This window comes from Schistocerca americana, chromosome 2 (genome assembly GCF_021461395.2).
Source record: "Schistocerca americana isolate TAMUIC-IGC-003095 chromosome 2, iqSchAmer2.1, whole genome shotgun sequence".
Lineage (NCBI taxonomy): Eukaryota > Metazoa > Arthropoda > Insecta > Orthoptera > Acrididae > Schistocerca > Schistocerca americana.
In genome coordinates, this window is record NC_060120.1 from 842,918,656 (window position 1) to 842,925,279 (window position 6,624).

Genomic DNA, 6,624 nt, shown 5'->3' on the forward strand with positions numbered 1-6,624 from the left:
GACCATATCCATATCTGATTATTTTTGAACAGGTTCGACAGATGTTTGCTGTTTAAAAGTTGTTGTGGTAAAAATCGAAAGAAAGAACAAAGTCCAAGGAAAGATTTCATTTGCTTTCTACTCCGTGGACTGAAAAATTCATGACTGTGTCTAACTTACCTGGGTCAGATCGTATACCTTTAGCATTAATAATATGTCCAAGATAGTTAATTTCACTGTAAGCAAATTTCGACTTTTTGAGATTAACTGTCCAGCTTGTGTGAATTTATGCAGAATCTTTTTCAAAGTATCAATGTGTTCAGACCAAGTCTTACTAGCTATGAGCAGGTCATCAATGTAGAGAGTAACTGATTCAACCAATTCGTCACCAAGTACAGTATCCAATGTGGTGACAAACATGCCTGAACTGACGTTCAGACCGAAGGAAAGGACACAAAATTGATAGGTTCGCCCCCGAATATAAACGCGGTATACCTTCTAGAATCTGGCGTGATTTCGACTTGCCAGAACCAATTGGTCAAATCTATCGTATAAAAATACTTAGAATCTAAAAATTTCTGGAGTTGCTCCTCTAAATTCTTATGTTTCGTGCGAACAGGTAATATAATCTCATTAATTGCACCTGCATCCAAAACAACTCTGATATTCTCGTTGGGTTTCCTTACAACAAGTAGAGGACCGCAGTAAGGTGACGTGGAAGACGCGATGATTTTCCACTCTAACATTTGTTTCAAATCGTGCCACACAGCAAGTCGTTGGGATAGTGGCAGATGATAGGTTTTGTGGAAGAAAATTTGCTTTTCAGATGTTTTAAGTTTCAAACCTATATTCTGCACACATTCAGATAAAGCAAGTCAGCATTTACGCTCTGGAATGCAGTGCGCAGATTCGTTGGGTTTAGGTATAACTGAAGGTCATCATCGTATAAATGGTATTTGCAGTGGGAGATAATACTCAACATATCATCATTAACATATAATGATCCTTGTGGGACACCTGATACTATATTCTTCCATTGTGACCTCTTTTTTTCCGTTCAATACACACTTTTGGCCGTGTGTAAGGTATGACTGAAACCATTGTACAGCACTTGAAGAAAAGTTTTGACTTTAGCAAGTAGAATAACAAAATCGTCAGTGTCGAAAGATTCGTTGAAATCCCAAATGCACATAACAGTCGCTCGTGTTTGTCCATAGCTTCAGTTCGTCATTCACTTTTACAAGAACAGTCGTCGCACTGCGATTTATCTGGAAACCAGATTGGTATTCATCCAGGAGGTTATTTGAGGTTAAGTAACCGGTAAGCTGATTGTGAACCATAGCTTTAAATAATGCTGCTAGAATGCAAATGGGCCTATAGTCAGAAGGTCCTTCGGCAGATTCCTTTTTGGGCAGAGGTTTAATGAGTCCCTTCTCCAGGCAATTGGGAAAATGCTGGAGGCTAGAGAATGGTTAAAAATATACATCATTATCGGCAGTAATGGATCGACGGGGAAACTGATCATTTGTATTGTAATACTGTTGTGTCCTGCCACTGCACAACCAATTCACGCAGTTGATTTGCTGCCAGTGTTAAGGCTTACCGGCTGCAGAAAAAAATTTTTCGTTTGTGCTGGCCGCAGATACTAAAAGGGAATCGATGGTTTGCGTCGTTGTGCTTTGGTCAAGTAGTGATGTAGGCGTGATGAAACACTCATTTAGATCCTCATTTAAATCCTCAATAGGAGCGAGAGGTTCAGCTGCAGATTGAGGTTTGCATATTCATAGCCTTCGAAGATTTCTCCACAAGACGGAGGGCCTGTGAAAGTCCTCAGATAGCAAGTCCTTCGCTGGTTTTACTCCCATCCAGGATTTACCCTTCTTGTAGATACTTTTACCACATCCAGTATCAGGGTTGTAACTTTGTTCCTCTTGAATAGTAATAGGACTCTGACCTTTCTTTTTAATTAAGGCCTCTGGCATGCAGAGGGAGGTTTCATGGCATCTTTAAACGATTTCTCCCAGTCAGCAACATGTGTATCAGATCCAAGTCTGTAGATAGTCCCAAATTTTCCGACAATGTCGTAATATTCACTGAGGTTTAAGATTGTGCTTTTTGAACGTACTTCCTTTTCAGTCTGGCCAACTAGCTGTTACTCAGTCATATGTATTTGCGCCAAAATCCAACTCGACGACGCGCGGGGTAGCCCCCACCCCTCACCCCCACCCCACCCTGGCAGGTTTGAGTCCTTCCTCGGGCATGGGTGTGCGTGTTGTCCTTAACGTAAGTTGGATTAAGCCTAGGGGTCGATGACCCCAGCAGTTTGATCCGATAGGAACTTACCACAAATATCCAATTTTTTCCCAACTTGACAGGTATACCAATATGAAAAATACAAAATGCGGAAATCTAAACAAAATATAGTCTCATTTACCTTACAAGAGAAAGCAATAAAATGTTTAAGAGGTTTTCTAAATACGATATGAGAGGTGTACTGAAATAACGGATTTGGGAATGCATCTTTTCCAGAGCATTAAATATGCACTGAATAAATCACCTAGAAAGAAAAGCCAGGACCTCCGATGTTGTAACGCTACCACTTGGTTACATTTATATCATGCTTTTATTCAACAAAGATGTTCCTTCACGACTACTTCTACTTTGACTTTTATGTCTTTTCTAAGTAATAAAATGACAAACAGCTGTCTTTTTCGTTATATCTTGACAATAATTTGGCAGTTGGACCTCTTTTCCTTATGATACTGCAACGGATACAACAGAACACTCCCATTATAGTAATTATAGTAGTATTGACTAGAGGAACACGCGTGTTTGCCTGAAGTCTGTTGATGCCGTTAAATTACTGCCAGACACTGCTGCACGTTTACAAAGTTGTACCCCGCACAAAAGTATAACTGCTGGCTAAGACTTGGATATCCTTTATGACTTCTCGACCGTTTGGAGGGAAGTCCACAATGGCGATCACTCCAGTCTTCACAGTTAACTGTAACGATTACATGTAATCGTCACAACAGTAGCACTTGAAATCGCCTTGTAGGACCGAGTGTACTATCGATGGCCGCGTCTTCCCAATATATTTCGATGTCGTAACTGGGCGTCGAATCAGGTGCTTCTGCGAGATAACAACGAATCGCCGAGAAAGTCTAAGAAATTATAACAGTTGAAATAATAAAATAATATTTATATTATTTAAAATATTATATAATATATATGTAATATAATATTAATAATATATTAAATAATATATTTATAAATATTTGTTCTGTCACACCACACTAACTTCAGCTTTGAATGCAACATCCCAGATAACATTGCTGGAAGCACTCACTCCGTCTTCAGGCCACGAGTGCCGACCGCCGTGTCATCCTCGGTGGAGGATGCGGATAGGAGGGGCGTGGGGTCAGCACACCACTCTCCCGGTCGTAAGATGGTATTCTTGACCGAAGCCGCTACTATTCGATCGAGTAGCTCCTCAGTTGGCATCATGAGGCTGAGTGCACCCCGAAAAATGGCAACAGCGCATGGCAGCCTGGATGGTCACCCATCCAAGTGCCGACCACGCCCGACAGCGCTTAACTTCGGTGATCTCACGGGAACCGGTGTATCCACTGCGGCAAGGCCGTTGCCGCATTGTTAGAAGACGATTCTCAATTGATAAGAAGTAAAGCCCAATCTACATTAGAACAAAAGATACTAGTTGTTGTCTAGTCTTTAGAAAGTTACAAATGTGTTCCAGACGTAAGCTTGAAAGTTAACTAAGAAACAAAAATAGGCAGTGGGAAGTGAAGAAATATTTCAGTTTATGCATTCGCGTAGCTGGTTCAAATAGCTCTGAGCACTATGGGACTCAACTTCTGTGGTCACCAGTCCTCTAGAACTTAGAACTACTTAAACCTAACTAACCTAAGGACACCACACACATCCATGCCCGAGGCAGGATTCGAACCTCGCGGTCCAGACTGTAGCACCTAGAACCGCTCGGCCACATCGGCCGGCAAACGTAGCTGGTCACAGTTCTGTGATGGTGTTATACTTCATTTAATCTGCGATGCCTTCTTAGCGCTTTATTCTGCAAGTCGACTCCAGCAGACTCCCTAGCTGCTCACTGGTAGTTCTCAGTTAAGGTAACATTTGAAAAAGGAAGTTCTGAGTAGAGTAGTATCAGTGACTGCATTGGCATCGAGAAATATGGCCGTACGCTGAAGTTCAGTGCATTTAGCGCAAAATCAACTATCTTCAGCATAAATCGTAAGGTACTGAAGTGGAACTGTGAAACATTACAGTTAAAATCGTCCGCGGTAGTAAAAACTTTTTGAGTCTACTAGGGCAGTTTTAAAAACAGTGGTAGCGTCCTATTCCTATGCTGTTGTGCTAATAGGATCGGTCATTAGCCCCGACAGTAACACCTGTTTGATAGTAATGGCTCCATGAACCTGACATGTGATTTTAACTGGAGTCTCTGAGAAGACAACGTGGTGTGTCGTTGTCTCCTGGCGATCCATCGGTCCATCAGCTGTTGTGGTATGGCTACTGGCAAGTGCCAATGCCTCACGCCTCGTCCCACTCTCACTGGCTACACGATTCGGAATAACAAAGTGATTGACGTCTAACTGTTCCACAGCTGCAGCCTATTATAGAAAGCGGTTGGCCGCACCTCCTGTACCGTTCACCGTTGTCAGATCTCTCTGCCACTACAGGTAACAGCTACTGTAGCCAATTGTAGACGATGCTCGCGGCCGATGACGTAAACAGCTGCAGTTCGTTTCGTTGTGTGCTTTGTTTCTGTGTGCGGGGAGTTTATTTTCTGCTTCAAAATGTCTAAAGCTTGCAGTGGAAGTGTGCAAAAAATTGTGGCTGATAAACGGGAAGTTCAGCCAGCGATCTACATATGTTTCGCGTGGTCATCACTTGGGTTTGTGTGCTCGGTGCGAGAATATTTCGACAAAGAGAGGAATAATAGTGCAATTCTTTTGCCTCTGGCGAAGGTAGTCGAAAGAACTGCAGGTGCCTAGAAGATATACAAAAATACTATCGTCAAATACTGTGCAGAAGGAGAAGTTCATCCAAACTGCGGAAACCCGGAAAGAAGAAATGGTCAGAACCACATGTAACAAACTTGGACTCTTTTCAACAAGATGCTTTTCACCTACATCTACGACATACTCCGCAAGCCACCTAATTGTGTGTGGCGCAGAGTACATCCGATACCGCTATCTGATCCCTCCAACCCTGTCCCACTCGAACGCGTGGGAAGAATGATTGTCGGTAAGTCTCTGTATTGGCTGTAATTTCTCAAATTTTCTCCTCGTGGTCAATACGTGAGAAGTATGTGGGGGGACATAATGTACTGTCCGGCTCCTCCTGAAAAGTGGTGTCCCGAAAATTCAATAGTAAATCTGTCTGTGATGCACCACGCCTCTCTTGTCAACATCTGCAGTGGAGTTTGTTAAGCATATCCGGAACGCTCTCTCACCACCTAAACTATCCTGTGACGAAACGCGTCGCTCTTCGTTGGATCTTCAAAATCTCCCGTATCACTTCTACCTGATATGGATCCCAGATAGATCAACAATATTCAAGAACCGGGCGAACAAGCGCCTTATAAGCCACTTCTTTCGTGGATGAGTTACATTTCCTTAAGATTATTTCGATGATACGAGTCTGGTGTCTGCTTTTCCCTCTGTTAGTAGGCTGTTTAGGTTTTTATGTTGGTAACGCCACGTAACGCTCTGTACGAAAATCACTGACTGTGCTGTGTGCAGTCTGTGGCTAGTTCATATTGTTGGAATATTCGCTATTGTAGTGTTGGACAGCTGGATGTGAACAGCGCGTAGCTTTGGGCAGTTGGAGGTGAGCCGCCAGCAGTGGTGGATGTGGGGAGGGAGATGCCAGAGATTTGAGCGGACGATCTGGACGTTGTCCATCAGAAAAAAGAAATTTGTTTAATTTGATGTCGCAAAATTATATATATATATATATATATATATATATATATATATATATATATAATGACTTTTGAACGCTACTAAGGTAAATACATTGTTTGTTATCTACCAAAATCTTTCATTTGCTAACTATGCCTATCAGAAGTTAGTGTATTATTTATCTAGCAGGATTGGCGCTCACTGTATTGCAGTAGTTCGAGTAACGAAGATTTTTGTGAGGTAAGTGATTCATGAAAAGTATAGGTTACTGTTAAATGTGTGTGAAATCTTATGGGACTTAACTGCTAAGGTCATCAGTCCCTAAGCTTACACACTACTTAACCTAAATTATCCTAAGGACAAACACACACACCTCGGGCATGGATGTGTGTGATGTCCTTAGGTTAGTTAGGTTTAAGTAGTTCTAATTTCTAGGGGACTGATGACCTAGTGCTCAGAGCCAATTGAACCATATTTGAACAAACACACACACACCCATGCCCGAGGGAGGACTCGAACCTCCGCCGGGACCAGCCGCACAGTCCATGACTGCAACGCCCTAGACCGCTCGGCTAATCCCGGCGCCCTAGACCGCTCGGCTAATCCCGCGCGGCATAAGTTATTGTTAGTCAGGGCCATTCTTTTGTAGGAATTATTGAAAGTCAGATAGCGTTGCACTAAAAATATTGTGCGTCAGTTT

General features: G+C 42.4%; 1 pseudogene; it reads right to left on the reverse strand.

Annotated features, from left to right (window-relative positions):
- Nucleotides 1-3,509: 3,509 nt before the first annotated feature.
- LOC124597482 lies at nt 3,510-3,627 on the reverse strand (annotated as a pseudogene).
- Between the last annotated feature and the right edge of the window lie 2,997 nt (nt 3,628-6,624).